A 26,738-nucleotide genomic window follows, 5' to 3' on the forward strand; every position below is an offset into this window, starting at 1 on the left:
CTGTTTTTACAAAAGTTATGAGTTATTTATCAAAACTGTATGAATTACATCATCTATCTCTTTCAGAGGTACTGTTTTCAGCTTGATGTTTCAGTTAGAGAACTTTTTGTCTCTTAACTGTTTCATAATGACTGGACCATATATTAACCAACAAAATACCCACAAAAAATATTCTTTTAAATTAAACTAAAGACAAAACCATTGGTCTTATTTTCATCATACATGTATATTGTTATTTTGCAATAATTTAGTTCTCTTTAAAGAACAATCAAAAAAGCCATATTGTTGCACTTATGCTTCTGATTTGGCTGCTACTGTGACAGATGACTTAACCTGTCTGTAATTTGTATTAGATACATTCTTAACATAGTCTAAAAAATACTGTAAATGTGCATGTTAAAACTATATGATCTTTTTTAACTTTTCAATAGTATGACTTCACGGTGATACATCAAGACTAAGAAAAAAGTTAAATACTCTGAAGCTGAAAGGAGGTTTTGGGGGGAAGACTTTTGGAATAGGCTGAAAAAGAAAACAGGAATGGACAGTCTTTTATTAAGGCAAGCCTTGAAGAAAAATGTTTTGCAGAAACGAGAAAAATAATAGCAGAAGGTGATTGTAGAGAGAAATCAAAAGTATCAAGTGAAAAAGAGAAACATGTAGAAATGAAATTTTCTTATTTTATTATTTCGGTAGAAGAGAATAATCTCAAACATCCATGAAGAAGATTACACCCCTGAGGGAACACTGTTCCAGCACAGTCATACTGTTCTTAGAAATAACCAGAAGAATATAAAGAGGAGCAAGACTTATGTATCGATGCACAAAAGCAACTTATAAACATGAAGAAGATTAATTTCCTTCAGAATTAACTTTCTTTGTAAAAACTGACGTAAGCATTGTTATTGAAGAGTGTTGAAATGAGGAACTGAGAAAGGCAAATATAAGACATGGCTCTGTCTGAAGTTAGTATGGAAGTTTTACACAAATGGCCAAGCATGTGCCTCTGATCAGTAGAGTAGTTAAACGTGGTCTGAGGTTTTAAAAGCTTGTTTTAGGTATCATTGAAACCAGGGGAAACTGAAAATTCAAATGAGCCTTAGTTCATGGAATTCAATAAATTCTATTCATTTCAGTGAATATATCACTTATTTATACAGTTCTTTATTATTGTTCTAAGGCTTACATGGAAAATCAGGAAAGAGAAAAATCAGTAGTGTTCACAGAGTTATCTACAAGTTAAGATGATAAAGTTATGCTTATCAACACATCTTTAATACTAAAGGCACCTGGTCCTTAAGAAGTCTATGAAAAGATGGTGATATGAAATTACTTGAACATGTGAATGCTACCTGAACATTTCTGGCATCTCCCAACTTGCTAGCAGGTGAGGTTTTCATAATCCTTTAACTCCCCTAATGGTCATCCAGTGTTCTCTTAATTTCCAGAACAAAGATCCTTCAATATTTATCAGATCTGATGAATATATGTACTGGGAAACTCAAGTGTACCTTGCACTAAAATGTATATGACAATCTCTAGCAATACGATGCATGGTTATGTGCTTTGACTGGCATTTATGCCTGTTAGCATCTGTTTTTTTCATTTTCCCTAAATCCAAGGGATACTTACATTGATAGGATAGAGCTATTCTTTAAAATACCCGTAATCTTCAGTTTTCATGTCTAATACTTTTCAGAAATTGTGGTCCAGTTAAATAAAAGGTCAGAAGTCACATTTTGAAATCCAGCTGTAAAAAGGAAAATTACAGTGCAATCTTCATACACAGCAAAATATCTGAATCCCTTCTTTAAACAGAAAAATTAGCTCAGCCTTAACAACAGAATGTAATAACTTCTAAAATGTGGGTTTTCTATTAAATTTTTAAAAGAGAATAAATTTTTATTAAGTTCATATCCTTTGGGGGATGTGAATTCTGACTGTAATTAAAAGCTGGAATAGCCTGAAGATTGTATTTTTCCCTACATTCAGTTCCAGGTCAGATGCCCACAACAATATCCCCCTTGTAGCAAGTACGATGTACTCTAACTCATATGTCCACCTAAGGTGTCTCAGTGGTGCAGTTTCTGAGAGAAATAAGTTGGGAGGTAAACAGAGGGTAAGAACTGGTCCTAGTGATTTACGTTTCAGTCACTGTTGCTATGAAGTGTTTGAGTTGGGAAAGACAGGATACTATTTTCTGGATGTGTCAGACCAATAATCATCATCTAATACTCCTTTCCCTGAGGTCCCTTCCATGGAAGAAAGGGCACTGACTCTTGTGAACGTTAATAATCGATACGGTTTACTCTATTCAGAGCAATTTCAGTGGCTAATAAGGTTACTGCTATCCATATTTTAGTACTGTTTTTGCCTGTGTTAGTAACACTTAGCTGCATGATTAAACAAGCCCTTTGTTTGCCTCCCTTTCTCCAGATGGGTACTTGGCTCAGTATGACCCAAAAACAATTAGGTAAGTGATGTTGCTGTGCTATTTGCATCTGACCTTAGATGCCAGATACCCTGTATGCCAACACTGAGCTCAGATAAGCCTATACACATTGTGTGTGGGCCCTGAACTCTCTCAACTACACTTCTGATTTCCCCTATGAAATAACTAAGGTCTTGTTTGCCCTGTCAAATCATTTAGTTTTGCTGCCAGACGTGACTTTTACATGCCTGTGAAGAATTGCTCAGGAAGGCAATAAGGTTCTGCTCTGAGAATGCGGGAGATTCACATGAAAGTTCTGGTTAATTGAACCCAAACCTCTAATTGAATCTGCAGGACCTGGATCACTGACAGCTAAAGTGAATCCAACTGCCAGGTTTAATTCAGCAGTCTCTTATGAACCACTCACTTCATGTGTGCAGCTCCTACACATTACCTGGATAATACACGTTATCTATGGAGGCAGGTAGCCCTTGTGCAGCCTTAAATCTGCTTTGCCTTAAGTCTAGATTCTCACCTATACCCTGATGGACACATGAAAGTGAAATACATCTTCAAACAAGTTGTTTCAGTGACACTTCTGTGCTCACAAAACACTTTTCACAAGAACTGTAAACCGAGTGCAGGTTTTCAAACAATTAACAAGGAAATGATTTAAATCTACAATGACAAGTTCTAGAAGTGTAACTTTATACTCAACTTTGGAGCCAGTCCCTTAGGAACAGCAGATCTTAAAATGTTGGAAGTCTCTCAAAGCCTTTGACTTCTATGAAAAACTTTACTCTGTGAAAATCTCACTATAGATATATTTTCCTTAAAATGTACTTTGATCTAACCTTTTAATTTAGTTTTCTTGTACTTACAACAGCTTCATGCATGATATTTACCATTTTTGTCTCTTTTTTCCTATGTTTTCCTTCATGTTTTTTTCTGTTTCCTCATTCTGTCACAAACTATAATATAGTTCAACTACAGTATTGAATAAAGGATGCTACAAAACACTGCATTACAGTCTATGAATGTTCACATCCCTTTTTAATTAACATTAAATGTAACAGCAACAAGCCCCAATATCTGTGTTGAGGAAGATATGTATCTTTCACTGAATGACAGACTACATAACAGGGAAAATGCCTATCATCTTAATATGCGAAAATTTTCTTGTACCAAGGCCAATGTTAAACAATATATGATCTATCACACAGCTTTTTTTCCCACTGCAGATTGTAATGCTTCCATTTATGTAAGAGAGAATGAAGTCAAATAAATAAAAGCTCTCTCAATCACGCAGACAGAAACAAAGACAACTTTTTTTAATAACAGTGATTCCATCTGGTCTGTTGTTTTTCATGAGAGAAGAATCTTTGATGGCTTGTTGTTGACTTCTGATCCCAGAAGAACCAACTTCATCTTACTTCTTTCCTTAATCCCTGGCAATTGAATTTCGGATAAGAAAGGACTATCTCCTTGTGACCCATATTTAGATAGGATAAATCTGTTTTATAAAGAACATGCAAGAAATCTCATTACAGTTCTTGGATTATGATCTGTTGCAATGTCTCTTGTTTCTCAAACTGAGAAAAAAGTTTTCCTTTCTCTTCCCATTCCAATAATATGCAAATAATTTGTCAGATTTATTCCCCTTTTCATAGTACATTTGTTCATTAAGCTTTAACACATTGTCTGTGTTACTCACCACAAAGCATTTAGTTTCCCTCTGTTTAATCAAAAGTTAGAGGGTCCTAAGGTACCTGCTTTTTATGTTGCTTTTTTCATCTCATTAACTTCCTTTTCTAATTTACACTGGTACTCAAGATATACTTTTTGTACTGCTGCTGCAGCTAAGCAAATTATTCTACCCCTCATGACTGCTTTGGCAGCTTCCCACAAAACACCCAGGCTAGTTTCTTGGTTTTTATTGATATTAATTTATTCTGAAATAGTCTTCATCTGTTGCACAAATGCTGCAGCTTTAATTAGAGAGTTGTTAAATCTCCATACTTCAGATCTCCTATAATTCAGTATACCATCCAGAGACATACACACCAGAAAATTATCAGGCAAAGCTGGATTTCAAATACCAGATGGTTACACATTACAATGTATCCTTATAAATAAATAAGAAGAAACCCAGTTTAAATGTAGTGGAACTAAAGTATAAAAGGTACTGGATTGTCTGTTTTGGTGTTGCTATCGGTATGGAACAGAGGACTAAATCTTTGCTATACCCTTTGCTCACTTCACTTTTAAGTTGTGATTTTACTAACAAAGGTCAAATCTTACATCCCTGTTTCAAAGTCAAGAATAACTAAAATCTTCATCTATTACAGCTCCTGGAAACATCTGCTGTTAGGCAAGAAAAGATCAAGAAATAAACAAGGAATTTGAACTGCAGGGGACATACAGATTTGCAATTGTAACAACAGGGCTACCATTATTACCTTTTTATCATAAACTCATTGATCAAAAGAAAAAGAGATTCTTCACCCCAATACTACTTTTAAAATTAGAAATTGTAGTAAAGGTAATGGACCTTTTTTAATATGGCTGATTTGACAGAAATAAGAAAGATGACAATCAAAAAGAATGACAATCAAAACATATGTAAATACAGTTTCTCAGCAGTAACATACTGTGCAACCTTAATTCAGTTTCAAAGTGTGAATTAAAAAAATCTAGACCAAACCATCATTTTTGTTATGGAAAAAAAAAAAAAAAATAGAAAAACAAATTAAATTAATTAAGATATTTGGGAAGTGTTCTGAGGCTAATGCTAAACAGAGGAGATGAACTAAAGTGTCGGAAATAATTGTAAGAAATACTCACATTTGTACTTCCTAAACTATTTTAAGTATGTTAATCCTATAATATCAGTAGTATAATTAGAATACTACTTCAGAACAAGGATAATTAGAGAAATACATTTTAAGCATCAATAATAATAAATAAAAAGATCTTTATAAACTACTGAATAATCATGTCACACAGATTTTTTTTTTTGTACATACTTCATATTTAAGCGTATGTTATTTTTTAAAAAAGCCTTTAGGCTCTCATGTAATCTCGTCATCATTCCGGTTCAGGAGGAGAGGAGCGCTCTAATATTTTTATACACAAGCCAGTTTGGAATAATGCCTGCCTGAGGTGTGGCAAATAACAGTGTGAGCAGATACACTGGGAACAGATAACAGTATGAACAAAATGCCATAACATTTCAGTGGAGAAGTGTTATTATTGGCCAGCAAGGGTAAAGCCTGAACGTCAAGTTTTCATGAGTTTCATTTCAGAAATGTGGTCCCTCTGTATGCACAGTCAGCAATATTTCACAATTGCTGTGGTAATCCTGTCACCTAATTTTGGCTTTCTAAAAGCTGCTCATCTAGCCTAAATTGTTTATCTAGATGCTTTTGTTGTCACTAGAGGGAAAAATGTACCTCCAGAAGATAATTCATCCTGTACTGTGATAAGAGATGGGGCTCCTGAATGTGGCTATCTCTTTTGATCTACTAACTTTGTGTTCAGTAACTATATAGGAAACTCAGACCCGAATTCAGCTCTTCCTTCACAGGTATCTAGGAACATTTGAGATACTATAAGGTATTCAGGACACCTTCAGGGAGCTGGCGCAGAATCCCATTGTAAGACACCAAAGCCTCCTAGAATATTACAAATGACACCAGGCACCCACATGAGGGCAGTTCAGTAGTGTTCCTGGAGAGCAAGTTAGATGCGATGTGTAATGTTCGGATGGTTTAAATTATGGGCAATGAAGCCCACCCAAAAAGAAAATTGAAATATACTATATGCCTTAAGGAAAATCTATACTGTAAACTAAATGAATTTGAATTTGAACAGAGTCAACTGACACATCCGTTTTCACAGCAATCTTCTATTTTTTTAGTCCTCAGAAATTCAGGACCTGAAATTAATATCCATCATATGCAGGTGCATGACATCTGCTGTGCATGAGCATGACCTAGGCTATGAGTGGCTATTTGTATTCTTAAACGTCCTTAGGAATTGTTTAAGTGTGAGAAATGCTTAAAATAACAGTTTTAGGTACTCCTTATATTTACCACCTCTTTTCCATATAAATCTGGTACTATAACTACCAAATGTATCACTGTGGAGACTGACTTTCGAGAAATAATTTGTCCTAGATATTCTTTTGTATAGAGATCTGATGGTTCTTAATCTATCAGTTTGGTAACTATTCATTCCCCCTTGTGTTATTAGTTTTTTCTGTTTCACAACTGCAGGGGTGAAGGATAACCTTAATCTGAAAAAGTTTATTTCTTGGGAAGCTCTTCATACTCTGGGGTGTACTCTTTTGAAAGGGAGCGAACCACTGACCACATAAGGCAAGTTTAAATTAGTGCATATCCTCAGGGCAAACCTCCTGTTCTCTGCACTTGCCTGAAGCCAACACAGTTCTCTTGCTTTACTTAGTGGTGCAAGCTAACCCAATTTCCATCCTCATGTATCTAAACAGGATCTAGGTGAAGATATTTTCCCAAACTTAGTGTTTAAACCTTTGGCTAATATATATACACCTGTCCACCACTATGCCACCAGACTGATTTTAGCTTGAGCTTAACATAATTAGTTTATAGTAACAGACATTTAAGATATTAACTTTTATGTTTTAACAGTAAACTATTAGTAATTTTATATATCTATATATATAGAGAGACATACACATGGAAATAGAATACTGTGAAATGTGGTTTTAGTGCTAGGTTTGGTTTGTTTCTCCAAAAGAACTTTCAGTCTCACACGATATTTTTGAAGCATTTTCTTATGTATCTAATAAAAAAAAAAGTGCTAATTATAAACTACTACCTAAAATTTTGGGGATTTTTTCCAAGTCTGCTAGGTCATCTGGTACCTTTTCCTTGATTCCAAAATTATTTCACGGATTTCAGGCTATTGGATTAATGTAGGCAACTTCTTTTTTTTTTTTCTTTTCCTTTATTCTTTTTCCAGATGGAATGAATAAATAGCAGATCCAGTTGAGAAAGGTCTACAATTGAAACATTACATAATTCTGTGATAATTGACAATTATCTATGATAATAGCTGCACAGCTATAGATAGCAAACACTTCCTCTATTTCAAAGTGGGCTGTTTTTATCATTTATATGGACTTGGTTTTCCTTTCTTTCTTTCCTTCTTTCTTTCCTTCCTTCCTTCTTTCCTTCCTTCTTTCCTTCTCTCCCTTCCTTCATTTCCCTTCCTTCCTCTTCCTTTCTTTCCTTTCCTTTCTTTCCCTTTCTCCCTTCCTTCCTTTCCCTTCCTTCCCTTCATTAATGAATTGATAACAAAAATGTGGCCCTGATAATAGTGTCTTTTGACTCATAGAATCAAGATGGCAGAGGCAACACGAGTATGATCTTCTTCATTGTCCCATTATTTTCCTTAAAAGTTTCTCAGAGATAATACAAAAAGTCCCCCAAACCAGGACAAAAAAACCCACTTGGAAATACTTTTATCTCATAACTAATGCTAAACAAAGTGTGTGAATCATATTGCTATTGAAGGACTTGCTAGGAGAGAGAAAAGGGGAGTCTCTAGTCAAGTCATACTCAACATGTGAAAATGAACTAAACCACTTTTCTCTTTACGTTGGACTAGAGAACCAAGTTCTAGTAATTAGACTTGGAAAAAAATTTTTTTGCTTGGACTAACCAAGTTTTAATTATTTAAAGAACAGAGGAGCAGCTGGGAGAAGCAGGATGAAAAGTTGCAGGACTCTGGTATAAGAAACAGCATGAGGGTTGGACTACTTGTACAGAAGAAGAAAATAGGGGAATCTTGTCCCTCATATTTCTTCATAGTTAGTATACTGGCTTTGGAGACTGTGTCTGATGAGACTACTCAGTAGAAGGCTTTGTAGGGTCTAGTCCTTTTGACAAGATCACTGCATCATTGATAATTGTACTACTCCTTTTTGGCTGTGTTTTGTTTTGGTTTTGGTTTTTTTACAGTTCTGAACCTTAAATATCTTTAAAAAATTCTGGACCAGTTTTTGGGTGGACATTACTGTTCATATTGCCCAAGTTTGTTACATGGATGGGGTAACTCATGCCAGTAATGAGTGATGAAACAACCCTCAGAGAGCAGCATGTGGTAATCTTTATTGATTTTGGGGATTCATGCAAATATTCTGAAAATTTTACACAAAACCTCTTACATAATAAACCTATATCACTCAAGAAAATGACCAAAACTATATGATTCAGCTCCAGATTGGAGAAACTTAAAATTAGGTATCCAGAGGGTGGTTTCTGTGCATTAGCGAGGGTGTCAATTTCTAGCAGAAAACATGAAGATTTAGTCATATGGGTTCTTGGTCAATTACTTAAACAGAAGTAATTACCTAAAAACAGAGGTCAGTTACCTAAAACCATATAAGACATCAACGGGTAGGTATCCAGGACATCTGCATGTGTTTGGAAACACCTCAATGAACCTACAAGATAGTCAAAAGATTTAGAGCACCAGCTGGAGATCAAGTAGGATACCTTAAAACATCTAAGATAGACATGATACATATAAATGACTGAATTGAACCTGATAAAATAAATATATTCTAGAAAGTTATTCAGCTCACAAAACATAGGTGTCATATCAGGGAGAGGTGAATAGCTCTCCAGACTCCATAAACTGTGTTGACTAGGCTGCGCTAGAAACTTAGACACCTGAATAGAGTCCATAAGTAACATAGGCCTCTGTACTTAAATAACTTCATTTAGATACAGCAATCTGGAGCTAAATGCCATCCTTCCTGTCTCAACAGGAAAACTCTTAGGAGAAAATGACAGAATTTCCTCCACAGAAAGATTTCATTTCTGAAATTCTCTTTTATGCAAGCCTGATGAGGGCCTCAAGTAGCTTGAAATTTAAGAAATTAAATATTTAATTATTCAGACTTTTCACTCACTGAAAAATCCATCATTTCCTCGTATTTAACTAACTAAACAGTAATCTCTGCAGAGGAAATTTCAAGGACTTCTCACATTTTCATTTTTTCATCTTATAGAATATAATGAAAATGTAAAATCTTAAAGAAAATTGAAATGTGTACTCATGAAGGAGATAAAGCTTACAGCAGTGCTGTTTATTCATTAATCTGAAGGGTGAAAATCTAACACATTTACTGTGGTTTTTTTAAACTATTATTCATTTGCTAAAAGAACAAAGATAAAAGTGGAGAGTGCAGATGGAAGATGTAAGCAAACCCCAAAACTATTAATTTTCTCTTTATCTGACTCATTTCTCCAGTATCAATTAACTCCAGAACTACTCTGTAAAGATATTAGTCACGCACTGCTGGAACAATTGACCAAACAGGCTCATCACAAGAAAACCAGCAGAATTACACACGTAGACATAAAGCTGACTCAGTATCTACTGCAGTCATAAAACTCCAGGACATAAGACTTTTTTTTTTTTCCCCTCCTTACTCAGAACTGAACAGCAAGAAGCAATCGAATTCCTCCTTCCTCAGAACTGAACAGCAAGAAGCAATCGAAAAATCTCTCGGGAGGATGGAAAATCCCAAATGTGCATTGCACAGAGAGCCAGTATCCCACTCTTTCCTTGAAGTTCAGCACTGTCAGACAAAGTTACATGTTTGAGAGGCAGTCTATTCTGGGAAGTATTCCAGATTCATTTATGAGAAAGTGAATTGTTCTATGACCAGCATATGCTAAACAACCTATTGTGCACAGGGTAAGGGATATTCTTCCATTTCATATATCACTTCATAAACTCAAATGAATAAATACACATAATGTACAGAGCAAATACCACTCAAATAGCACATTGCAGCACTGAACCTGCTCTCTGACTACAAATCAGCAAGTAACTAACTCAAGTTTAGAGCAGGGTTGGGTTTTTTGTTTGTTTGTCCCTGTCCGTCCGTCCCTGCCCCCCTGTGCTAGTCACAGTGTCCTCTTTAGTTATCGATACATTAAAGGTTTTTCCCTGACGCTACTAAACCTTTTATCACAGACAAATGATAAAGAAGTAATGTGATTGACTGAAAAGAGCAGCCCATCTTTGATGTAATGATAGAAGGTTCAGGCTACTCATATGCTCAATTGCACTCATAAATAATACACTAATACTGAGCCACTTGGATGGTCGCAGTAACTATCACACCCTCCTTGCTTGTCTTGCACTTAATTTCCAGAAACTTGCATATATTTTCCTTCAGTCTTATCCATTCAGTGCACATTCTCAATAATAAAGGACACATATTCTCATCAAATTTTACTGTTCCATTTCTTGCCTATTTGTTCCAACCCATCCTAACTCAAGGACACCCTATGCAGTTCAAAATCCAAATAAACATATCCATTAAATGCACTGAAAATTTTTATGAGGATTCTTCAACTTTGTTTCCAGTAGGAAAAAGTCAGTTACTTCACAGCTATTTTGATGATTGTGGGTGTGTGGATCCTCTTTGCTTCCTTGTAATTAAAGGTCAAAGCTACAGACCTCTTTATTTTAAAATTTATGAAGTTCACACCATCATTCCAGTTATTTTCCTTCCAAATTCAGCTATTACTCTCTCTGTGTCACAGTATGGACAGTCTCTTCTGAAGTATGCTCTTTGCATTACTATAAAAACTAGTAAAACAGTAGCAAACCATTAATTCAGCTGCTTTCTTCCCTGCAACCCGCTAAAATCCTCTTAAGGGTTTTATGCTGCTGAAAATCACTGTAACACCCAGCTTCCTTCCATTACACTATCTAGGAAAAAGGATTTTTGTAATGAGTTTGTTTATTTTTCAGGGGTGAAGAACATTTTGGGTGAATATGAGACAGAAAAAGATGATAAAACCAGGTAGTTAATAATAACTTAATTTTCATTATAATGAGGAAAAGCCATTGTAAAGAAGGGTCTTAAAGTGATTTCTAACATAAATTTGCCTATTATGCACCTTGAACTCTTTCAGCTCTTACATACAAATCACATTCAGATGTTAGTAAACTAAAGCAGGTCAACAAAATAAATCCATTTCACCTTGACTTTAAAACGAGTGAGAAGATGGTCAGTCTATGTTTAAGCTATCTGTCCTCTTTCTCTTCATTCTAGGTTTGAAAGCAAAATCTAGAACTGTAATTAAATAATAAGTTTGGATAAAGAAAAAAAATCATTATGGTACTTCATTAATCTTCATTACAGCAAGTGTAAATGAATTGTGTGTTATATCACATAGTATGAAAAAACTTAAAGAAAAATATTATGAGTACCGTCTCTTTTCCAGAGCGGTTCAAAAGCAAGGAATAGCAATACAGTATGAGTTAGACAAAGTTAAGATCATTCATGTGATGTTACTTATCAAAATGTCAAGCATAACCTGAAAATTTCCTGTCAGCAGTCCCAAAATGTCACAAAAAGAGAAGTTTACAAGGCAATGCAGAACCTTTTCCTTTAGACAGAGGTGTAATTTGAGTTCAGGCCTGTGAGCAAAGAAAGACTGTCTTAACGCAAGCTTTGAGGCCAGATACCCTTTGTGGTAGTAGATGGAACCCTTAATCCTCTGTAGCATTTTCTCCAGAGCAATATGAAAAGAATAATATTTACCTGAAAGTGCTGTTACCCAGATTACTTATCTAGTGGGATAAAATAATTGTAGGGCTAAGCAAGCAGAATTCCGTTAATGTGAGTACAACTGCACTTGCTTACCACAGCAGTGAATTTAACATTGGATGGATAAATGCCTCGGATAAGCAAGTAAGTAAGTAAATAGATAAATGTTAAGTTTTATTGTTTCGTCCTTATGTGATGCATTCAGACAACTGAAGTTCAAAACACTGACTATAGTCACAATGAATATACAAGATACAGATCAGAGGCATGGAAATTTTCATTTAACAAACTTTGCTGGTGTTATTTTCCTTGTTTCTGAATTGCTTGCAAAAAATAAATCAGGATTTTTTGGCATTTATTGTCTTCAATTATTTCTATAAATAATTCTTATTCTCTTGGTTTAGTACGATGACTTGATTCCTTGTATCATCAAGTCTGATGATGATACTGAGCCATTTTTCTTGGTCTTATTACTCTTTCATGATACTGTTTTTATTCCTTGCCTGGACAAATGAAACATAAGGAAAATAAAACCATAAAAACATGTTTATACATTTATAAATGAGTTAGACTGAGGTAATATTGACTATCAAGCTCATTTGCTTACCTTAAATATCTGGAAATTGTGGTTCTAAGTCGAGCTAGACAACTTAGTCATCTTGTTTACTCAGTGAAGAGAAATAGTAACCTTAATGGGCAGTTTCTCTGACATGCCTTAAGCTCATACAATCATAGGATCATAGAATTCTTTAGGTTGGAAAGACCCTTAAGATCATCGAGTCCAACCATAAACCTAATACTACCAAGTCCACCACTAAACCATATCCCTAATCACCACATCTACACACCTTTTAAATACCTCCAGGGATGATGACTCCACCACTTCCCTGGGCAGCATCTTCCAATGCTTGACAGCCCTTTCGGTGAAGAAATTTTTCTTAATATCCAATCTAAACCTCCCCTGGAGCAACTTGAGGCCGTTTCCTCTTGTCCTATCACTTGTTACATGGGAGAGGAGACCAACACCCACCTCGCTACAACCTCCTTTCAGGTAGTTGTAGAGAGCGATGAGGTCTCCCCTGAGCCTCCTTTTCTCCAGGCTAAACAACCCCAGTTCCCTCAGCTGCTCCTCATAAGACTTGTTCATCTCAGATGAATTGTCTTCTAGAAGTTCTCTGCATTGACTAATTGAATCTGCAACACATATACACACCTGTTTAATCCCATTTAGATGCCATGCCTCCTGTGCTCTAGTTGCTAGTCCAGAACAGCACAAGCGTTTGTAGGTCACATAGGATGTCTGCCAAAGCTGTGAGAAAATAGCACTATGGCACCTATTTTTGGCCTGGTATGATTAATTCTGTTGCAGACATCAAACTTAAAGAAACCCAAGATGGAGCTGATGGTTTGGGAAGACATAATGCATTTTATTTAATATATATTTACTAAACTGGAGGGGGAAAAAAACAAAACCAAAAAAACCCCACCCCACAAATCAAACTCAAAATTTACTCCAATACCCATTTAAATAAAAAATGCTGAAAGGCAATATTAATACAGAAGTAATCCAGCTTTAGGTGAAATACGAGCTTTGATGAGTTATATTGATAAGAATTCTGACACATGATAATGCATTCTGATACACACTATGCAGTGTGAATTAATGGACTACACTAGTCTGGCATAGCTTTACCTGTTTACATCAACTCTAAAAATCATAACTCCTCAGTCCCTGGAGATTAAAAGCTCAATTATAAATGTTTGTCCCACACCAAAGAATATATACTTCTTTAAAATCTCTACAAGATTCTAGGCTGAGAATAGCACATAGTAATAAGTTAGGTTTGTATAAAACAAACACCATAGCTCTTTTAAAGTTTATTATATACTTCATGGAACTCTGAAAATAATTTGAGAAATACATTTCACTGCTTAGAAAAGCAAGAACAAGTAATGACCCCCAAGAATTTCATTGAAAAAGAATGTAAATCTTAAGGGATGGTATTTGGGAAAATGCTGTATTTTTTGTATTCCACATTTCTCTGTGAAAGCAGAGCATTCTTATATGTCTTTTATTCCTCTATGTTCTTAATGTATTCCTGGCAGTGGATTGTTGCAATAAATTCTGTCTCGCTCAGGTGCTACTGTTACATGAAGAAGTGAAAAAAGGCTTTAGCTTCTTTCATTCTTCTAGACCAGAGAATAAAAACTTTTACCACTGGAATTGTATGTAGAAGGTAGTCATCAGCTTACTTTCTCTTTTTATGAACAGTATCTCACTGGGCACTAGGAGTTTTAATGCTGCATGAAGTAAGTATACAGGAAGAATTAGCATCTAAAGCAGCCTGATTTCTAGTTCTATTTCTAATTTTGCTAATTGCTTATTAACAATTTTAATTATAGAGGAGTATTTGAGGGGAAATCAACCCATGTGTTCTTTAAGCACTGCCCCCACACTGATAAGCAATGGAAGACTCTAGGTTATTATTTCCTTGACAACACTGGACTGAAGTCATGATGGGGACTAGCTGACAGCGCAGCAGGGACATTTATAATCAGATGCATAAAGCCTAGAGGGATGGCTTGGGCACTCAAGCCCCTCCAATATTTACGTTCAGTATTAAACACTTCAAATGAAGATAATGATTTTGGCTCATTGCCCTTTCCCAATATTTTGAAACAGTCATGCACCTATGGTCATAATAAAGGCAAAATTAGCTCCACTGCAAATAGAGAGGAACAGTTGCAATTTGAAAAAAGAAATGTCACACTTACAACAGCTATGTTGACACTATTTTTTAAGGAACATTTTTCAGACTTTCAGGTCCATCTTCTGCTCAGGAGATAAACAAATAAATTAATGTGGTCTTTCTGATCTTGTAATAACTCTGCTAAAAGTTGGCAGAAGGCCCTCACTAAACATGAACATCAAGTTCCTCAGTAAGGGCAATAGTAATCATAGATCCACATTTTGGTGGTTTCTAAGTTAACTACTAATAAGTAAAAGTACTATGACTTATCACAGAGTAATGCAGTTTTCATTGCTAAGGTTGTAATTAGGTATTTTAAAAACAGTGAGAAACCACTTGGTCATTGTTTTTTTCCCCAGTCTCAACTGCTGATAACCACGGTACAGATAATCTACCACCTTATGAAAGCTATTAAACAAATTACTTATCTTAACTAGTACAAAGTCATATTCACTAAATAAAGAATTAAGAAATATTCCTCTAAAAGCAGAAATGTGTTTAAAAACCACACTGTATGTTTTGCAGACTGAACTTGAGATGAAGCTGTCAAGGGACATAGCATTGTCAAAGTAATGATGTTCTTTGTAACAGAATCTTAATTAATCAGTATATATGAGGAGAGGAGTTGTTTAGCTTATAAGCGAGAAGCTGACTTCCACTAACACTTTTTCCCCTCATAGACAGTGCTATCAACTTATTTTGTGGCTTCACTGTAGAGACTGGAAAAAGAGGAAGAGCCCCTGGAAATGCTGAAACATTGACCTTTGAAGTAAAAGAAACAATTGTGTTTCCTTTCTAGAAATTAATATTGTTATTTCTTGAATAACAGACTGCAAAAAAAAAAAAAAAATCCAGTTTTGATTTCCTGAATTATGAACTCTGTGACAAAATGTACGTTCTGCTGGTTAGAAATAAATAAATAAATAAATAAAACTAAATAAATAAAATCATTTAACTAAATCAGTTAAAGGCACAACAAGAAAACTACATTGAAATCTGCATGACCTTTACATGATTTACATGATTAGTACCAAATAGGAAAAATCATAATAATGTTGTCCAAAAGGTGTCTTATTCTCCTGTCTCAGAAAGCAGGAAAGCTGAAGGATTTCTGAACCAAAACTGATGCAAAGACAAGCTTTCCCATAATTTACAATAAGTCATTGTTATAAAACTGTGATTATTATAAAAGTTTATTATGTTTTTTTTTCAATTTTATTTTTAAAGGATATATAATGTGGATGGTGTGTGAAACCTTAGGATGCAGGCTGTCAGCTTCTAATTAAGGGTTAAAGCTCAGTGGTAAAGACTCTGTACAGCAGGGGATTTTGCATCTTCTTTTAAACCAGTGAGTGCAGGTCAGTGCCAGTGATAAAATATTGAAGCAGATCGGTTTCAGATGTAATCTTACGTAACAGCACATAGATTCCTTAAAACTCACATATAGAACCAATAACTACTTCTTTCTTGTCTTCATTTCTCTGCCTTAATAAGATCTGGAAATACTACTGGATCTTGTAAAAAAATTTTAAATGACAAAACTCTGTCAGAGTTGTAAAGGCTTGAATTCTACCCATACTGTTCATAGAAATGAACAAATAACCCCTCTGCAATTACATTGTAGTCTCAACACTAACTCCTAAGTCTACTAATACAAGTTTTGTAGATTAAACAGTAAGATTAACTCCTATATTCCCCAAACATTGCTATGCTGAAGTAAAAGAGGCATGAGGAAGTGGAACAGTTAATTTGTAATGAATACAAACAGATCCCAACATAGAGACAATTTCATCATCCGAGAGATAAAAGAATGTCTTTTCCAAGATACTAATATGTCACTGTATCATTGTTCTGTGATGTTTTTACCAGCTCTAGGTAAACATAAGGAAAAAAAAAATAACTACAGGAAAGAAATGCTTTGAAAGATCAATTAAATATTGTTTTAATTTAAAACATCAAGTTCCAAATAATTGCCAGCTGGTTTAAAGCCAAAGTCTGATTTCCTAAATTGCATCAATAGAGGCACACATCTAGTTTGGAACAAAGTCAAAACAATTGGTTTCATAAAGATTTTTAGAAGAGTATTTCTGAACTGTACAGGAGTAATTTTATCACTTCTGATTGGAAAGGAAACAAGACCATGTTCAAAATAGAAACAAAGCTGTCTTCACTGCCTTTGGAGAGTGTTTGGTTTGGTCTATGTTAAATATTTATCTTGGGATGAGAAAACTCTAACTCTCGACATTTCTTTTGTCATCTCCATTAACTATAAAGAGAAGAAAGATAGAATGATGATATCAGTCACAGATGTCTAAGTTTCAGAAGTTCAGAGTTAAATGAGATTAATCCTGTCGAAGATGCACATTTTAGGTAGGACTCATTTAGTGAATCACAGATACCTAGAGTGTAGACATCTATGTGTGAGCTAGCTGACTACCTGTCTGCATAAAACATTACTCTGCACCTACAAACTTAAACAGAAGGAAAATCCTCTCATGCAGGCTACAAAATTTAATTTTGTGCAGTTACTTGCTAGATACCTAGAACAAGGAACAAGCATATGGTTATCATATCTCAAATTGAAATCTATTTCTGCAAGAACCTCCTGGTACTGTTCACACTGGTTACAATAAAAGTTCATATTGCAGTAGTTTGCAACAGGGAAAATCCCGTCTGTCTCTTTGGCTTATCCTTTGAATTTTTTTTGAGTGTTTAAAAATATTTTGAACTGGTAAGATGCTAAAAATCCTGACTGCTGCAAAACTAAGGTGGAAGACCTTTGTGCCTGAAATTATTCTGTTAGTTTTCTGACATTAGACTTCCATGTCACGTGTTAGTAGAAACTTCTAAGCATGAAGTCATTAGTCACTTTGAAACATGAAGGCGACCAATCAATTCAATTACATGAGCCGACTTGTTAAACTTCGTTTTGCTTATATAAAAAATAATAAAAATTGAACCACACCAGTGACCAAGTTACTCAGAAAAGAAATATATGCAATATTATACTTCATTCCTGTGGATTTCATTTCACTTTCACAAGGTAAGCAGTGTCAAATATATTGGATGGGTCCACTAGAACTGACTGTGTAACCTAATGTTCCATTAGTTTCATGGAATATCAATTAAGATATGTTACCACAGAAATTACGAGAGAAAAAATTCAAGTGAGTTAGTTAATCATATTTACAAATGGCCCTGTCATATAATAGCTCAGTTTGGCCTTGGTTGCTTTGCATTTAAAAAGAGCCATCACATTAAAACATTGATTCACTAGACTTTTCAAAAACCTTTTACTATAATTTATGACTTTATATTACACACATTTCCTTATAAACACTTTTCTTACAAGTCTGTATGACCTTCACCTGTTTTAAAATCCCTTTTGGGGATATTGTATATCTTATCTCAAGTTTATGGGAAAGTATAGACATATCTCCATGAATACTTTTCTGTATGTTTTGCATTCACTGACTTCAGTCTGTCAGCCATAAAATAATCAACTTGGCCCATGGTTCTCCAACTGGAATATCATGCTCTTCAAGGCCCAAAGCACTTGAACTCTTTAGATCAGTGTTCCCAGGACAGATCTCTCCTCCTCCTCCCACTCCTGCCCCCCCACGTTCTCCTCTCCTTGGAGTAAAAATTTTCTCAAAGCTGTGTTTTCCTCACAAATTAGTTAAATGTTTGGAGGTGTTCACGGTACCACATTTCAAATTGTCTCATTGCTGAGGTGGAGAAAGCTGATAAAGTTGGAGTTTCACCTGTCATGAAACATCATCTCCTCTGCCAACTGGGATTAATTTAAACTCATCTTGTATTTCTGTCTTTCATTTTTACTTATGTTGTGAAAGGAACAGCTGGTGAGTACTTTCTTCCCCTCTGGATTATTTTTTCATTATTATTAAAAAAGCAAAGTATTATGGAGAACAAATGATACTAGATACACCCCAGCAGCAGTCGACCAGCTGTCATTGCATTGTGAATTTCTAGCCAGTCTTCTGAATTTCATTTAATAGTTAATTAAAATGGGAATTAGGCCTTGCCTCCTTCCCAGATTGTGGTGAATGACAGTTTTGTTTTGGGCCAGTGATGCACTTGGCTTTCACTTGTCCAGAATATCACCTTGGACAGACAACTTGTGTACCACTGTATTACTGAGCCTTTAAAATGAACAAACAGAATAAATAAATAAATAAAAGCATTTGAAAGCAAACAAAGGAAACAAATCTGCATTATTTAGCTGTGTTAACAAGATGGTATTTTTTAAGGTAAATTTGATACGTCAATAGGAGGCCTGAGTTAAAATGTAGACGCATACTGTAGCTGTTAAAAGTTCAAGCCAGGATGGTGCTCTGAAATGTATGAGAATATTGGAAATGTCCCACATTTTGTAACTTTTCTGGGCATATTGCAGCAACAGCTGAATGGTTCAGCATGCTGATTTTGGACTGCTGAGGACAAGTAGCTGGAACCAGAAGACAAGGTCTCTCTTCTGTATATGTCTCTTCAGTACCTGGCAAAAGGGAAAGCAAAATCCTTCCAGAAAAGTTTGAAGGGAGCAGCTTTCAATTGCCATGTAACCTTCATTGAGAGTAATGAAGCTTTTAGTATCTACATAATGCAAGCAAAAAATAAATGTGTTTGATTCATACACATTTTATAGGTGTGACACATTACTTGACTCACTAAAACTTTTATTCTATATAGGTTAGGCCTAATAATAGCTTCTAAGATCAGTAGTCATACCTAGGTTAAGAGAAAGAAATCTGACCAAAACTGATGTCGAAAGCAATAGGCACCTGGAGATGGAAGGCAGAGAGAAATATTCCTTGCTTTTCCTACCTTGCAATAGTTGTGCCATCAGTCTGTCTCCTGAGATTTCTACCACATATGCTCCAAGCTAAACAAGTATGCTATATCTTGAGAATATTTCTTTACTAATTTATTTACATCTATTGTTATTTGAAAAGCAGCCAGGCTGGGAGACAAGTAGGGCCACTACGAACAACCAGGAAGACACTGTTGGGTTATTTAAGCAATGATATAAATAATGATGCTGTTTTAACTCTGGTAAATACATTAAAAAAAAAAAATAAAATTCCAAATTCATGGATGTATGAAAAAAAAAATCCTCTACTACTTTGGGTTTTTTTAATGGAATTTCTAGAGGTCTTTGAATCAGAAAATAAAAAGGTAGAAGTTTATGCCTCCCTAAATCTATTCTATTGTCTGCATTTCTTGTTTTGCATTTGTCTTTATGTAAATTGCTTTACTTTATTCTTACATTGACAAACATCATAATCACCACAAAGAGTATTGTTACAGGACGTTTTAGGTGCTTGCATGCAAAGCTGTTCACTTCAGGTTTATAGAAAACCTTATGCATCACTGGCGTGTTCAAGATGAAAATAAATAACAAACATTAATAACGTGCTGTGAAAAATATGCTTATTGCCACCGTTTTATGAAACTTTTTATCCCTTTCATCTATCTGCTCTATATCATAACTTAAAATTTTTAATACATAACTCATAATAAAATCTTTTTTCTTTGAACTTGTTTTCAAAGTTTATTAGCAGCAATACCTGAGAGAAAGTCCCTTCTTTACGTGTGGACTTCTCAGAACTAAAGAACACAAAGATGTCAGCAGTCATAACCAATAACAAAAAGATGGTACTTGTTCATTACAGCTACCTATAAAGTTAACTAAAGCAATACCAGTTGGCTGCTTTTTTTTTTTTTTCTTCTTTTTACCTAGGGTTAAAGGTTTTCCTTAGCAGAGGAAGAAAAATGAGTCTCATAGTTGAGCTGTGAGATCTGAGGACTATGGTAAACGTCTGCTTAAGTACATGAGAGAACACACACAGCTCTGTTTCAGTTGGCTCAACCACCTGCTGTGTCAGTGGCTTAAAGTTAAGGAAAAAAGGAGATGTACCGAAACAAGATGATGTTAGCCTACAAAGGGAAAGAGTTTCTCTCTCACTGAAATACTGAAAGAAGCAAGATGTAAAAAGTCATATAGCCTGACACAGCTGTAGCCACTCCTGATCTCCAGTGAGGCAACAGTCATATCATTATAGCAGGATCATCACAGAAAAAACTAGGTTTTCTTTTCTGTAGTATTTATGAAGAGCAGAAAAACCTTTTCTTAATGTTCCCTATTATTCTAAAGACCACCACCTTTGATTAAATAGTACCTTTTATTTCTGAATACCAGGAAGCAGATCAGTCCTCTCAATTCAGCTAGTGTTCTTTCAGAAAGCAGGTGTAGGAGGAGAGTAAGAATGTTATTTCAGATATTAAAACGGTTTCTGGCTATAATATGAGAAGAACCAAGCAATAATTCCAGCCACTTCACAGTACAGGAGAAGTGTTAGCATTCTATCAGCTTATCCCATTACTTTCTTTGGAGCTATTAGCCATTCTGTAAACATTAGTTCATTATCATATAAGACATTAAGTAACCCAAACAATCCAGTTATTCTCAGCCATACTGCACAAATTCTACATAATCTATTTACTTATACGGCTCTTACTTTCCATGCTGTTGCAAATACTTTATATTTTTCTCCAGTAAGTCATCATGCCACTGACTCTTTACCATCATGTTTTACTTTTGTGTTTGCAACTGTATCTGTGGCTGAAGTAGCAAAAGTGGTAGTTCAGTTTCCAAACTCACTCTTGAGTTCTAGCTTTGCAAATATAAAATTATCCCAGGTATCTTTTGGAAATTTATGACTTATGAAAGCTCTTGACTATTTTTTCAACATAGATGTGTACATAAAATTTACTTACTATGACTCCATTGGGTTAGAAATATGACTCAATGATAATAACACAATAAAATTGCAAGTAGAATTTGACTAGAGGATGTACAAAGCAACGGTGCCAAGTCTACCTTTTTCTCCTGAAATGAATGGCAGACACTTCTATATTTTCCTTAAACTTCAGAGTTGACCAATGAGCTGGTAAGCTGACAGCATCTCTGAACAGCCTGTTAAGCAGGAAATAAATAAGAAAGCGGCAGCGCTTAAGAGAAATATCTGTGTGCCCACCACTGGTCAGGTGTGAATTCACAGATCACTTTTCTGTGTAATCTATGAAAGATCAAATCAAAACTTCATTTTAGTCATGTTAGTATTGTAGGAGGTAAAAGTTTTGCTGAATAACAAAACCTTATTTATCCTCTTCTACTAACTACTCCTATTGAGTTGCTCTTCTATTACAAAACTCTGTTTTCAGTTGTAAATCAGCCTTTCATTATACCCAGAAAGGAGGACAGGTACACTGGAATATTCAATATTCTGTGAGTTTCCCTATTAGATTTCCTGAAACTAATTAAAGGATGAAATTATGTCTTCAAGCTATACAGCCTAAAACATTCATATCCCTCACCTTGTCTGCTCAAAAATTAAGAAGTGTCTGTATGAGGGACAGATGGTGGGAAATGGGAAAGAATGCATATGTACATGCAGTGCGTGTAAAGAAGGAAAGAAAGGGACCATCCAGTGCTTTGAACTACCGCTTGATTGGGTTCGGTGTGCTACATTATCTATATTTTTTCAGCTCTGAAATATGACCTTTTTCATCAGTCATGACTGAGTTTAACCTGAAATCTAATCAAATTAAATTCCTTAGTCCCAAGAAAACAGCAAGCCTGCATTATGGATGCACAGTATCAGCACATTTAGTCATTTTTAGCAGGAACCAGTAATTTACTAGCACTGGAAAAGACAGTCCTTTCCCAATTTCAAAGATAAGTTCAATAAATTAGAGTTGTTAGGTACAGAACATTTGGAAAACCGAAGTACCAGCAAAGCATGCAGTTAATTATGAAATAATTTTAGTTCTCATATCAATAAAATCACAGTACCTCCATATAAGAAACATATTATTTTCTTTTTTGTTTTTAAAGAAGTTTTTATTTGTTTGTTTGATTTTTTTCTGGCCTAAATTCCAACATATGACAACTGGCAAGAATGAGGAATTGTAACTTTCCCAAATTTCCCACAAATGCTGATCAACGTCATGTCACATCACAGAAGGATAGGGAAAATTCCCAGTGAAGACAACTACTAAAGAAATGAGAACAGTTGCAAGGAACACAGATTACACAAATTCAGAGTGCCAAAATATGACTCGATATGTTGTATCAATAGTGATGGTTGGAAAACATGAATTATGTCCTGCATGCAAGGAAAATAACTGTGACAGGAAAGATACAGTTTCACACCCTTACCTGAAATAAGGCAGAGCACTATTCGACTGATTGCAATGGAACTTGCTGGGGTGGCTTTATCAGGTAGAAGAAGGAATTTTGGGGGGCCAAAGTGAAAAGAAGCAGCACATTTGGCATGGTCAGTATGGTCTTAGCTAAAAGAAGTTCATGAATGGCAAAGGAAAAGGTGCAAGACAGGTCCAACCAAACAGCATAAGAACTTGAACTGTATTTTCATATGCTGTACTTGAATGTCTTAGTTGTTTGTTGATCTCATTATTGCTTTGCTACAATGGGAGTCTTTTCTCACCCAGAAAAGCAATCCCAAGTCTAATTAATCTAATATCAATTTAAGCCTTACTTAAATTTCCTTGGGAAAGTTTTCTTTCAAAGATTTGGAATTTTCTGATAAAAAAATGTATTTTGCAAAAAAAAAAATCCACAGCCAGCTCTACGTTTCTAGTACCTCCACTACTTTCTGTAGGTACATAATACCAATTCTTTTTTACCCTCAGCTAGGCTTTTTGTCCCCAAAATAATTGTTTTATATCCACAGTTCTGCTCTGTCAATACATTTGATAATAAAATAAACAACAAAAAAAGAATGCTTAGCTCAATTTCCTCCATTATTCTAGCAGTGTCCTTTGTAGAGGAAAGGGCAAATCTGAGGTGCATACTCACACACAGATATGTACATACGAACATAGGAAAAATATTATTATTATCCAAATACCTTTGAATCAGGGATGTATAATTAATTTCCTCTTCCTTGTGCCTGATTCTCTTTTGTGTCTTTATTTCTTCCACATGAATCCTAGAACTGCAAATGCTCCTTTTAAATGGCAGTAACTACAAAGAAAATTTGAACTGTGAGTTTCTTAGGTCCATGATTGCACCTTTACTTAATTTCCTTGTCACTGCTAGAGCTGTGGCTCAGTGTCCAGGGAACAATCTGGGGGAGGGGGAAGGGCACTGTGTATATTCTTCAGCAGAATTTGTGACTTTTCGCCTCTGGCATTCAGGTTGGAATGTCCCTTCTGATTACAGTCTGCTGAAAAACTCCTGAGGATATGACTGTACATTTCAAAAAGCAGAGAAAGTGGATGTTACTTCAGATTACTTCTCCACTTTCTGAGTTAAATGTGTGCTAGAATAATGAAGAAAGCTGAGTTAAACATGTTTTCTTTTTATTTTAACACTAATTCAATATGCCCAAGTAGCACAGGGAATATAAAGTAACATTTAAAAACAAAACAAAACAAAACAACCCTTAGCTTCCATAATTTAAAAAATGCTTTTTAAAAACTTCTAAGAATGCAATTTCATCATTTTGTTAGGCATTTTGAGCAAGTTTTCTTTCACTGGAGGCTGAAGGCCTTAATGAGCTGGGTTGATTTCTGCTTTCCTAGTTTACCTTTCTTCCTAGTGCTAGTATGTAGTAATAGTGCCATGTTTCCACTATCTATTAGAAGTAATTTCAAGTTCCTGCATGTTTCCTGATTATTCCCATATCTTGATTATTATATCAGGCCAGTTATGCAAAGACACTTTGTTATTTTCTGTTTCAGCTACAATTCTCTTAAAAGAATATACATTGTTTCCTTCTTATATTTTTCAGTTTAGAACAACTATATCAGTATCACCTCCTACACTCCCATATGAATTGTTTTATAAGTGTCTGTGACAGTTCAAAACTGCCTTGTAATGCAACCTTTGGGAAACCAGGTATCAATTGAAAAATGTTGCCACTAAATTTAAAAAATCTCATGCATTACCCAGCTTCCAGAAGACAACGTTGAAAATCTAAGAAATGCTAGCCTTTGGAGATTGTGGGGTACATATTAATTTATATTAACATATTTTTCCAGTGTTCAAATAATTTTAAGGAAACTTAAAACATGCAAAAAAACCCCCAAAAACCAACACACAACAAAATAGCCTTAATCTAAATTCTTCTGACTACTACATTTAGAGACATCTTATGGTAAATGGAATTTGGAAATCTCGCTACCACTCTAAAAGAAACTCAGAGTTAAGCTGCTTCTAGGTTTTAAGACATCTAACAGAGCTTGTATCCCTTGGTCTCTTATGAACAAACTGGTCTTGTTTTACAGGTAAATGATACTTCTGCCTTCCCATGAATAACACAGCGTGCACAAGGGAAGACATAGTCTATGTTGCTGTAACCATTCTCGTCATGAAGAATGTTGTGGTTGTGTTTTTCAAGAACTCTTGTACCAAGGGGGAGCCTAAGGGAACTGTGGGCACTGAGAGCTAAATGACCTGCAGGTAACAAATGATGTTACATATATATTACTTTTCTCTGTGTGGTGAAAATGAACCACCTAAAAACATAACCTTTTCTTGTTTTGGTAGTGGCTAAAATTTTTTTTAGTGGAACCCAGCCATTGTAACATAAACAAATTACTGACTACTATTCAGCACGCTACATGTTGACAAAATGCCTGTAGAATTTTCTTTAGCTGAAGATATAATAATCCTTCTGTCTTGCAAAAGAAAGCCCATGCAATCACATAATAGTAGTTTAATATTTCCCATTAAAACAGTTTGTGAACACTTCTTATCTCATAAAGACAGAATGCAAATATGAAGCTGATCCCGCTGTTCTTACGCAATATCCCTTTAAATTCAATGGGAGTTTTGTATGAGAGAAGACTGTAAGCTTGGACCAACGCTACTAATGTTCAGTGATCTAAACAGACAGTGAAGCTGTTCAAGATTTTTGTTTTAAGTGGAGTAAACATACAGCATGCTCAGCAGACAGAAACCTGTATGTTTTCACTATAAATACCTGCAAGGCAGGCCAGCAGTTAACCTTGCAGATTAAAAAGAAAGAAGGAGCTACAGGAGGGTACTTGATCCATTCTGTCAAAATGCCAGATGGCTGTAACCGTTTGCTTTTGTATATTAAAACTTGCCCCAAGGCTTTTTTTCTCTTTTATTTCCTTGTCTCCTTGTCTAAAACAACATGCTGGCTCCACTGCTGGACAAATGCAACTTCCTACTCCTTCTGCAAAAAGAAATAAACAAACAAAGAGGCTTTTATGGTAAGACTAACATCTAGTGTCAATAAGTTTTTAAGGGGAATACCACTCTTGGAGAGCATCTCTTCACCTTTTCTCTCCAGTTTAATTAAACAGATAGTACATATGCTTGAACTCTCTTAAATTTGCGAGACTGTGTTTAGTCTCAACTTTACATTTGTCTTAGAAAATACAATATAAAGGGAGAAATCAAGTTCATTAGTATAAAGTGCGTGTGTATTTTTGTGGCTACAATATTGATAGACTTTGGATGAGATTCCGGAGGTTGAAAATTTTTAAACAAACCTGTTTCTGCAGGGTAATAAATTCATTTTAAGATGAAAACAAAAGATCAAAATAATCTTTCTCTTAGCAATTCCCCTTAGTAAAGCCAGTTTCTCATCTACTTTGCTACTGTTTCTCCTAGTATGTGGTCCAATATGTGGACATGCTGGAATCTACAAAATGAAGGAGAGCTATTCATCAGCTCTGGAAAATCTACATACTCATGTCTTTTTTAAGGTGAAATAAAATGTTAATAATCCTTCTCTGAATGTGTACTGATTGTTAGCATTGCTTACATTTAGAAATAAGGCAAAATCTTTCTCAAGAAGTGCAGCCCACTCATGCCCCTCAGACTTTTCCCATGTTTAGGAGGTGAAAATTCTAG

The sequence above is a fragment of the Aptenodytes forsteri genome, unplaced genomic scaffold (genome assembly GCF_000699145.1).
Source record: "Aptenodytes forsteri isolate BGI_AS27 unplaced genomic scaffold, ASM69914v1 Scaffold172, whole genome shotgun sequence".
NCBI lineage: Eukaryota > Metazoa > Chordata > Aves > Sphenisciformes > Spheniscidae > Aptenodytes > Aptenodytes forsteri.